This window comes from Haliotis rufescens, unplaced genomic scaffold (assembly GCF_023055435.1).
Source record: "Haliotis rufescens isolate VD_foot unplaced genomic scaffold, xgHalRufe1.0.p SCAF_28, whole genome shotgun sequence".
Classification (NCBI taxonomy): domain Eukaryota; kingdom Metazoa; phylum Mollusca; class Gastropoda; order Lepetellida; family Haliotidae; genus Haliotis; species Haliotis rufescens.
The window spans coordinates 4132884-4145400 of record NW_025963979.1 but is presented as its reverse complement, the minus strand read 5'-3'; positions in this window follow the sequence as shown (position 1 = coordinate 4145400).

The following is a 12517-nucleotide window of genomic DNA, read 5'->3' as shown; positions in this document are numbered from 1 at the left end:
ATCCTGGACGATTATACTTCCACGTACTGAAATGACATGTTAAATGGTAAAGGTGACTTACATTTGCTGATATCATTAGGAATATTTATCATAAACAATTACCAATGCATATGTTCAGATAGATAGATATGACACGTTTGCCCTTTAGAAGTATACACAACTGACAGAGGAGTAATAACGTTATTAACTACGAAGGGAGTTTTGAAGCGTTACAAAGAAAGATGCAAAATAATAACCTTTTGTATTCTCCAGCCTTTCTGAACATAATTTACGCCTCAATAAGCTATTCGTTGCCCATTTCGTGATATGCTGTACAACACAGCATATATTGACATGAACTGTGTCCGCGTGCTCTACATGTACTAGCCTTCTGTCCATTGCGACAATGCCGATCGATGACTTCACAAAACAAGGCTTCGTCCTCCCGATATTAAAACAAGCCACTCTATGGACACAAGGTTGCCCAATTGTCCCCTCCGCATGTACCTTGACGCCTACATACGGATCTCTTCCCGTCGTTGTGCCTTCCCAGCAACTAGAATATAACTATTGATAGGGCCGCGGCTTCAGTGGCTTCCAGTCGACCAGGAGTCGGTGATTAATCAACAGCAGGGTTATCTTAGTCGGTCAAGGAACATGTCGGTTATGAGAAGCGAGTCATTATTCTTTATTTACAAATTTGATGGTGTGCGTCATAGTGACATTACTTTTTTTTACAAAGCGTTATATTGGAATGTATTTGATTTTATATATACATGTATATCCAAACATATCTGCACAGTTGTGTAGCTTGTCAACGTGCAGTCTGTAAATGGAAATGCATTCAGGTGGAAGATTTATGTTGCGAAGTCCATTATACTCTTTCAACCCTTCTTTCTGAAAGCATAGATGCGTTTTCATGGTCAACACGATTTGTACGCTCAGTGAATGAGCACTGTACGAGAGTGCAAAACAGCATAAATATGCCCTACATAACACTTATTTCCATTATTCCTTTACTACATTCATTGTAATTATAAGTAATAATCAGTAACGGTTACCTTTAAAGCTTATACATTACCTTTGGTCGATGTAAGATATTTTCTTCTTGGCGAAAAGTCATATCTGACGAATGTATATTTTCATGAAGATAATGAGAACAATAAACTTATTCATTGAGAAAGTATAACAAGATATATAAAACCTTGGGAGAATGGATATATCTTACAGACACGTCTTTGGACGTGAACATACAGACCTACATGTATGTGGCATGATATTTGTTGCTAGGTTCGTTACACTGCTCTCGGCATGAAAGCAATCAACACCATATACTGCCATTTAACCGAAATTCAACGCGCCTCATTCAACGGGCATTGTGTAGACAGCCAAACCAACATTTGCCGTGATTCCTTAGGCTGAAACGAACACCTGGTATTCAATTAAGGAAACTATTTGTATATTCTGCTCGTTATTAGGTATACTGAGACGTCTTGTTTTCCCAGTACAACGCAAATACATATACAGTTTTGATTAGGAAGGAGGGATCTAACATATACTTTCCAAAAAAGAAGGGGTTATTAGAAGAAAACAACAACAGAAATATAAAGAGGCATGAATAGATAAAAAGAAGGAAGGTTTGGATGTAACATGTAAGGGTGCAAACAAGCCAGGGGTGTGTAGACAAAAAACAACGATTGGACAAACATTCGGCGATACATCGCATGGTCCGGATTAATCTCTCAATGACAGTTTTAGGGAGTCGCGTCCACCCCTCTTGAATCTCCCGGTCCAGTTCGGCTAACGTAGCGGGTGGCTACTGGTGTCGGCGTGCTCGTCTCCCGAACATGTCCCAGACGTGCTCTATAAGGAAAGGTCGAGGTTCATGGATGGCCATTGAATTCGAGTGATGTTGTCCTGCTGGAGGTAGTCAGTAATGATTCAATTGCACAATGGGCACGAGCGTTATGGTCTTGTAAGACAAAACGAGAACATGGCGCGCAAACGGCACATCTGTTGGCGCCAGTATGTCGCCTCGGCAGTAGTGTCAAGTGACTCCTCCATGGACTATATGCAGTGACAGTAATTTATCGCTCCCATATCATTACAGATCCACCCCAAAATATGTAATGTTGCCTTGCGTTGACATGATGTTCGTCAGGACGCCTCCAGATACATCCACGCGACCATCTGCGCTCTAACAGCCGTTGACGTGTGGCAAGAATGTGTTGATTTATTTACAGTCGGACAACACATGGTAGTCGACCATGGAGGTTAACTGCATGAAAGCGATTTCTAATCGTCTAGTCAGTAACTTGACCTCCGGTGGCCTCGCGCATGTGAACAGCGATTTGATTGTGTATTTGGGCTCGTTTTCTCAAAGCTTGGGTTCTTATTAATCGATCCTGGACATGTGTTGTTGATCTAGGGCACCCTGTGCGTGGCCATCATTTAACATTTTTTTCTGCAGAAACCTGTTCCGAAGTTTGCAAATCACAGCCTGAGACACAATGAACATATTAGCTACCTCTTACTGAGATGTACCAGTTTGAAGCATGCCAAAAGCCCTAGGCGTTCACAACCTTGTTGAAGTCTCATTCCAAGTCTGATCACAACTACTGCAAGAGTAGAGAACTTACGTGCTACTGATAATAAAAAAATCGACCACACTTATGGCTTTGACGACCTATCACTGGAGTGTCAAAATTAAGAATGACCCCTTACCCACGTGCACGGAGGAATTGCATGGTTCACGTGCAATGTTTCCGGTGTGTTTGGGCGTTAGGTTTTGGTTCAGAAACGATCTGTCACTGGCAGTTATTTATTAAAACTGAAATTTCTTCTGACGACTGACCATAACCAGAGACCATCACAGTCATCAAATACAGTGACAACGACATGCTTTAAGGCACCAACAAATCTCAGTTGTAAATGTTAACAATGTTAAGAAATACATGAGTGTAAATATGAATTGTGAAATATTTCTTTTGCATGGGAAAAAAAGGCGACAACGATGACTGCAGTGAACGCGTTTCTGCTCGCTTCCGGACAGGCTGCGCAGTACAAGCCGTAGCACTGATGGTTTCGCGCATAGGCTAGAGGGCCGTCCCTCTCTTATATGGTCTCTGCCATAACATATACGAGAGTATATATTTTTTTATTGCTGGGCATGATGTTATTATGTGTGTTATCGATATATTGTATTTGTATTTATAAAGTCATTTTGGGTTAGTACAAGATCCTCACTCATATGAATACACATCTGTGTTGATGGATGACATTTGCCATTATGTTAGTGAGACGTCGTCCTCGAGTTGATATCCATCTGCATGTACGTTTAAGATAATACATTAATTAATCAGAGAGTCTCATAAGTAGCTGTTACAGTATATACGTATTGATCTTTTTAATATCCACTATTTCATTTTGTGTTTTTATACTACTTATAGCATCAATGTGCACAGCAAATATCCACTCAAACTATGCTTGCTACGTAACGGTCTGTTTCCTTTGATTGAAAGTCACAGCAATGATTATTACTCTGTTTGCATTCACAACTCATTTAGCTATTTATATGTTGTCTTTGGCAGTTTTGACTCACACAAATATATAAATTATCGAATCGAGTCTGGAGCGGAAAAAACAGAGACTGAAAGCACGATGACGATCATCCAAATAAGAGCTGAACCAGCCGATTTGTGAAACGATACAATACAGAAGATAGTAAGTAAACAACATTATATTATACAGAAAGACAATCCACATGCCATTATGAAACTTCACATGGCAGTAAGATAGTATACATTGCACGATCATAATACACATAACATTAAAACAATCGACATGACAGTAAGACGATACATATGTCATTGAGACCCACATGGCAGTAAAACAATATACATTATATAATACGACAACACACACGATAATAAGAGAATGCACATGATAATATGACAATACACTCGTTCACATAGTAGTAACATAATACTGAAGATCGTAAGAGAATACACATGATTGTAGACTCTGAGACAACACACATGATAAACAATATAAACTACATATGACAGTAAGACAATACACACAATAAGAAAATACACATGCTTAGAAGACAATGCACAAGCTAGTAAGACAATTAACGTGAGATTAAGATCTTAAAACAATGCACATGCTAGTCAGACAATACACATGCTCAGACGACGATGCACATGCTAGTCAGACAATACACATGCTCAGACGACAATGCACATGCTAGTCAGACAATACACATGCTCAGACGACAATGCACATGCTCGTTAGACAATACACATGCTCAGACGACAATGCACATGCTCGTTAGACAATACACAAGCTCAGACGACAATGCACATGCCAGTTAGACAATACACATGGTATGTAGATAATAAAACAATACACATGCTGGTAAGACAATGTCTATGGTAGTAAGACAATACACATGTTAGTAATACGAGAAACATCAATACGCATTTGATAGTGAAACAAAACACATGCCAGTTAGAGAATACAGAATATGGTAGAACAACAATGCACCTTGTAAAAGTAAGTCCAGCTAATAACTATTAGTTCTCGAGAATCTAAGGATTGAAATGCATGTTGGTGGTAACACCATGCAGATGATGATTGTTAAGCAATGTACATTATGACACATACGTTATTACTTTACGAATGAATTGATTGATGGTAGAAAACGTAGTGTTCACTTATGGTGATGGAACACGAAAACAAATTCGATGAACCTTTCATGTGACATTTCACTTTCATCTATTTTTACATTCAAACAATAATGACACGAGCTACGTAATGATTTTTTTCTCAATTGATCATGCCATCAGTCACTCCGAATGGCAAGTACAATTTAATCTTATTTGTGTTTAAAACAACTGCTTACTTCAATCTTGTAGAAACTGTTTACCGTTTAGAGTTTGCTCACATCTACGCCTCCGTTGCTGGTTGTCATAAAGCACGGCATGCTCTGACGTACGAGTCAAGTGACGATAGCTGTTGTTAAGGATTACAAACTAAATACGCCTGAAAAATATCTGAAGAGAACCCAGCATGCATTATACGTTTATTACATCGCAAATGTTCCGTCTTGCATGATCGAAAAAAACTGTTATGTCGGTTTGATAGCCGGTGGAATAGGACTCATTTTACATTTCTGAATCAAAATTAGAAAATATTTGGCACTTTGTTCATCACGATTACTACGGGATCTCTTGTTACAGTTTCTATGATACAGTATTAATGTTGTCAAATATGTCAGTTATTGAAACATCCAGAGTCAGATAACACAATCCCATAAGTAACAGCTCACTGGCCACCAGACACCTTTTATCCGATTCAAACACCAAGAATCACCATCCATAATGCTTGTCGTTATAATCAGTAGCATTCATTGTCACCCATCAGGCACTGAAACGTCAAACTATCCCAATTTCAATTAGTTTTCGTCAGGGAACATTTGATCTAGTAGGAAGGGAAGAACCCATAGTCAGGAATCACCTTATTTATTATACTTTAGGGGGCCATTGACACTGCACTTTATTATTGGGGTCTCTGTTACATCAGATAACTCCTGCGCCCAGTACTAACTGTCTCTCGGGATACAGCAGGGCCCCATTTGACCATTTGCATCGATGAGCTATAACACTACTTAACTGTATGACATCCTCCATAGAAAGCCAAATTGTGCTGCGACGTAAAGATGAGGGTTACAAATATCATTGATTAACCTGACTAAAATACATACATGGCAGAATCTTTTAAATGAATATTGGCTCTAGCACAAACACACTCATGTGGAGATTCCTCACTAATTGAGTTTAGGTGAAGACGGCATTGCTGAAAAGAATTCGATATTACAGCAGGACGTTGGTGACTATGATGATAATGTATGAAACATGTCGGAGGAAGTAGTCAGCGTTGTGTTTTGTTTTAGATTTGAGACGTACGCAGACGAACTTCTGATACGTGGGATGCATACGTTGACGTGTCTACTATATCCATAATTAAATTGGCGGTCAGGAGTTAAAGCGTTGGCCCCGGTGTACAATGCCATGATCACAATGTGATACAAAAGCAGTGTAAGTTCCTACTTATTCACACTCGATATAATTGAAACGACAACGCCTCTGCGGTACCAATACCCTTTTTGTAGAAGACTCTTCTAAGACTCCATCTTTGGTTTGGTCAAAACTGCTCCTGAACCCTTCTGGCTAGCATCTATATGCAACTCAAAAAGAAGGAAAAATCACAGAAATCAAAAACAGGCGGTGAAAGTAATCTGGCACGTAACGCACAAAATGATTGTTCCCATATTTTCTTCGAGGTCTTACTTTTCCATTTTCTATTTCGTGAGAGATTAGGTAGAAGAATATTCAAGGGTCTGGCAATTTGGGCACTACTGACAACAAAACGTACATGTAGATAGTAACCAGAACAGCCTAAAAAACATGTTTCTTTCCTGTAGAGACGTTGGCCTGCGTCATGAAGATGTCATCTCTATCTTTTCCTGATCCGGTCCTATCCCACATGCACTACATAGCAGATTTTCTTTTTGACGAAATGATGTGTTTCAAACAACCCAAGGGCTCTGGAAGAGCTTTTGAATAAGCGACGATGTCATCAGTGTGTGCCAGACAAATCGACAAATGTGAACATAAAACGTCAATGCAGGGGATTAACCAGTCGTGATTGTCCGTCAAATCAGATTCCATTTGGCGTTAAGGTCAAAATAGCTGTTAAATGAGATGTATGAAAAGCTGAAAATCAGTGATGACACCAGGTGTTTGCGAAACGGGTAAGCACGTCCTGCCCTACTAGTATAATCCGCCATTCACATTCACCTTACTGTAAAAATATGTTTCCAGCCAAACAATCTAACGTCTCCTGAATGCGCGGAAGGATGTGCGAATCTTTGACGGTCCTATTATTGAGGTCACGGAAATATGTTCACATCCTCAGACGGTCATCTTTGTCCCACACAAGATAATGCTTTGTGACCAAGGGTCATGGGAATTTCGGATAACTCCACATGCTAGCAACTGTTGTAAATGGGACCTGACGTCTTCAAACATGGAAGGTTGGATCCTCATAGCTAGCTGTTTGAATACTCTTTCAACAAATAGTTCTATCCTGTGATTAACAGCTAAATCCTAAGTATAATTCATCATCTGAAAAGACATAATTGAAGTGTGAGATCAAACATTCTCCTGCCTTAATCTCCTTAATATTGAAAGTATCAGTATCCATCTTTATACCTTCGGAATAACATATGCATTTGATTTACAAGTATCTCTATCCATAGACTTTTGAGAAGTACCCGACTTGATTACTTTAACTGTGACAGGTTGCATTTCAGAAAGAATGGGTTTTTGATGGAATTCCAATGGTCCTGGTAGTGACATTCTACTTTACGAGTATCTTGTTACTCACAGTGGTCCATGAAGATGGTTGGTTCCAAATCAGAGGATATAGCAAATCTAGGTGTGTATTCAATCAAAGCACAAGTCTGAGGACAACTCAAACGCTTGTCAACATATCCACCTACAAGTATGCTGCTGTTGGGGGATCAACATTAGACTTGGGTGCGGCAATCTTGACTCGCCCTTATCTATAATCGTGCTTAAGATGTTCCTTTACTCTGGGAAATATTGTCCGGAATGTTAAGTACCATGGCATCTCAATCTTGGCCTTCTGTTAGAAATCTTGATCCCTTCCCACAACGACATCATTCGATCAATTGTTTAAACTCATTAATACCAAGCAAAATGACAACTGACCAGTTGCATTTATTGTCTGGTTCGGCAAACCTGTCATAAATGTTAAGTCACCAAGCCCATGAGTGACTAGGTCCACTGTCACATACTAAAGTGTAATCCATCAACACATTCAATTTCCAAGAAATTTCCATAAATGCTCTAATGGGAAATGCAAACAACGTTTATCCTAAAAGGTTCTAGCAAACCTACCGGTACATCTGGTCAACCATGGCGGGTTATATTCTTATGATTCGGATCTTGTCCACAGTGATAGCATCTGTAAACTCGTCTAAACTTTCTACACTATCATACTACTGATCTTACACTGAACCCGCATGATCCCTACCTCTATTATAGCCATATCCAACTCTACAAATGTCCTGACTATTCTGAGTAGTACGTTATGTGGCATATATTTGATATCTGCTATTAGCAAGACTTTCCGGAATTGCCAAATTTACACACAAAAATTGTCAATCTTATGTGCCCAGTTTAGGTATACTTATGCAAATAAACCATGCCTTACCGCTTGTGAAACTTGTCCTTCCGCACAAACAGTATAATCGTTTCTTTTTTACTGTGACTTATTGAAAATCATACTGGTTTGTTATATTTGCGTATCGCTATGAATTTAAGTAAATTAAATACTGTTCCTTCCAGACTTGTTGGAAATTGTATGAAATTGTTTTGCATATAGATACATAAGTTCTTGGGTACCATATACTGACGTTTCCGTGTTTTTCTTGTTTTAATGTATAAAACTGTTTAAAAATCAGTTTAATCATAAACAGAACCCTTATAATCGCTTCATCATGCTCAAATTGCACACAAAAATGTCTTATATGTTTATGTACCATGTCTAGTTCAAAAGTTATACATGGCCATGTCGATCACAAATTTTCGTCGAAAATCCAAGAAGGCCACCAATGGACAGTATGGGAAAATATCTCCCCTTGGGAACATCAAATTTTATTTATTAGACACTATGAGGATTATATAAAGGTAAGTTAAAAATATATCTTTCGGGTACATTGGGACCCTATTTTCCTACTCGATTATGAATACCGATATGGAGCTGACAAACCAAGGATCGTAATCATGGCGTTTCCTTGAAGTTATACCATACATCGCTGGAGGCTGGCTATAGTACACATTCGGCACATGCAAAATAGGGCACTCAATGAAATTTCCACTACAGTTAAAAGGGTGTCCATTCTAAACTACAACCATTGATATCAAATAGCTACATTGGGGTTGACAATGTCATCAACTAAATCTTGAACTCGAGTGAACAAAACTTACCTTATGCAAAATACCAATAGGCCTGCACAATACTGACTACAGTAGAGAATCTCCATACCAAGGATTATGTCATTAAACCTCACCTTAGAAACCATGTGGATTATAAGCACGTCTGTGTTTAGATTGCTCCCATAAAGTGGCATTACCAGGATATATATTCAAGTCAGTATTAAAATCAGTATCATGACAAGGAGAAGGATCGCAGGATAGATAACGCCGAAGAAGAAGAGAGGCCGCAGTGACAACATCTCTAGGGTTAGATTAAGCATGGCCTTACTATGGTCAGAACGCAATTATTACGGTATGAAAATACCCATAGACCTATGTAATGACTGAATGTTCAGCGTTGAGTGAGTCATTTTATCAGATTGGAGAATAATTTAGCAAAGAGAAATGTTTGAGAGAAAGTTATCAGTAATTATTTATATTCACCGTTGATGAATGAAGAGATCTTCTGAACTTTACAACAATCAAAAACGCAAGCTTAACAAAGTGCGCAAAGTGCGATATATTTTGTCCACTCCGTCATGGGATGTTATGCAAATTTTCGCAAAATCAATAAAGAGATGGCAATAATAATACGTTATGTATGGAGACATCATGTTGATTGACTAACAAGAATTAATAATATGTCTATCGAAAATGTTTGACTCTGAAGAGGATCATATTGTTTTGTGTTCATCCCCATCACTCGTTTTTTAAATAAAATTGATAAATAAACGTATATAATTATTTATCAATGAAATTAATCTAGTAGAAAAACAGTGTGATATGTTCACAGCTCACTGGCTGCAAAATGCAGTCTCTTATGCCGTGGAATATCGGAATGTGTTCTTTTTTCACTCAACAACTGAAAATTATTAAATCAAATTTAGAAACAAACATTTGTAACTGAGACGAGTAAATCCAAAGTTAAGTTCTGTTCAAAATTAACCAGGTACGTAATTGTTTGAAAGTTGAAAACTTGATGTTGAATGCGTGTTTTTTTCAATCTTTGTTTAAATTTTGATAGAAACGTGTACGTTTTTCAAGGCTTACGTCGTGTCCATGCAATACCAGCTCCAGAAATAGATTCACAAAACTAATATCAGTGGTACAAGTTGGTCTGTAACAGACTAATGAATCATGCCTACTATGTCAATGTTGTAGTATCGAGATGGATAAGTTTAATCCAGTAGCTTCATATTTAAGCTTTGGTCAGGTATATAATTTGTGAAGGTGTTCTGGCACATTCTCTAAGGGCACCACTATTTGGACGGTTCAGGAATTTCATGAAGTTTTTACCGATAGCATGTGTTTGCTGTTTCTAGGAAGTTGCACTGACGAGCACTGTCGCATCATCATTTAACTTGAAGTGGAGCAAAGCAAAAGTATTGTGGATATATGTAAATATGAACATATTCTAACATAGTAACAAGACTATCTATGACTATTACAAATCCATTTGGCACCTTTAAATTCAGCCCTGAGTGTTAATCGTAGTTTGGGTGAAATAGGCACGGATGTTTCATTTATAGGAATCCACCAAAATATTTATATGAAATGAATTTGACATGAAAAAAGTATAATTGCAAGATTAAAAACGTTATATAACACCTGCATTATGTTTTTCTTCTTTGGCATGTTGTAAAATATCTTCATAACAAATAATCGCCCAGGACGATACAACTTTTCCACACATTTTAAGTTTCGATATTCAAGTCTTGCTATAAAGGATCCCCAAGACAACATATGGGTGAACATGTATCTGTTTCCCAGACATAATCATTCCCATATGTCTTCTTCATCGACCGTAGGGTAATTACTTTCACCCTTAAACAGGTTTTTTTCAGTGTCCCAATCATAGATCTGGAAATTGGACACGTTTAACATCATTCAATACCACAATGTCAAGTCGACTTCTATCACTTCTTTATAATCACGTACAGAAAGACTCGAGCATATTTACTTGAGTGGTGTGATGTACATTCTCAAAGGGGAACCTGCAAATGCATCCGGACAAATCAGCAGATATGTCCCCAGATATGTCCCCCATATATATATATTCCGTTTGGAGTTATTACTGGAGGCGAAACCGAAACACGGGCCAAAAGGCCAGACGGACTTCCTCCACCGACAACATGACATGTTGCTAAAAGGAAGCAATAGTCACTGATTACAGGCTTGTTACATGTCGGGAACTAGTAGGTGTCCCGCTAGACCTCGTCAAAGTTTGATTTAATACCATCAAGAGTAATTATTCTGTTAAAATCGAACTCAATCACATCAAAATATTTCTATTTGCTAACTATGTTGATGATTAGTCATAATTTCGTCTTTTCTTCTTTGTTAGCTTCATCATGATAAATGTCAAACATGTCAGAAAAGGCTTCGGGAGGTTAAAAGGTATACAACACATGGGTACCTTGACTCAACCAAGGTTCCACCCTACCAAATAAGATGCAACAATACTGCACATTGATTGCACATTTTGCCCAGATACAACAGAAAGATTTCTAAACAAAAACGGTACTGTTTACCACACTTTATATCTATCGAATATTGTTCTGGTTTGGAATAAAGCTACCAGCTACGTGTTCATGACACCTGGCCATAATACACTATAAAGCAATCGACCAATAAAACATCACATTATTTGAAAGTGTAATAATTTTAGTCTGCCTAAGTGATCCCCTCCAGATGCCATTAAGCCCTGTCTACAGGGACAAATTGTCTATTCGAGTGTGTATGCGCTTCGTGTCGTACTTTACGAGAAATGCGATCAAGTCCCAAGATGCGTGTACCTACAGACCCTTCAACAACATATATCCTGCGTGTTGGGAGTGTGTGGCCCACACTGAGTAGTATTAGCGTTCAATATTTGTCTCGAAAGACATTTCTTCTCCCCCAAAGGGATCCTATCAATCCCTGCCTTCTACTGGAATTACCTTGAACATTAGCCAGAGTGGCTGTGACACAGTTTTTTTCAGAAATACTCTTGCTTCACACAAGTCCGTGTTCACGGGTGTCGCGTTTTCATGACATCAACTATGAGCGGTTTTTTTAAGTCAACAAATTGCGGGATTTAAACAATAAAAGTAAACGAAAGGGAATCTGCCACTGATCAATATCCTTAAGTACTGATTAGGGACTGGGATGAAGAATATGTGTAACCATATCATAGATATGAAAATATTAAGCACTTTTATATATACAGTTCACTCTCATTTTACGATGAGATCTACTCTTCATTTGACTACATCCCAATATGGCTCAATTCCTACTGAATGCGATATGCAGCCAACATTATACATACAGAACCCTAGAAGATTATCGTGGTGCAATGTAAGCGTGTTTAATTTGAAATTTGAAGATTTCAGTCTGGTGGCGATGAAGAGTGTCGTGTTTATTGTTGACATATGAATTTGAATACAATAACCGGCACTCATAAATCTGTACGATTTATCTGTCTGAAGTTT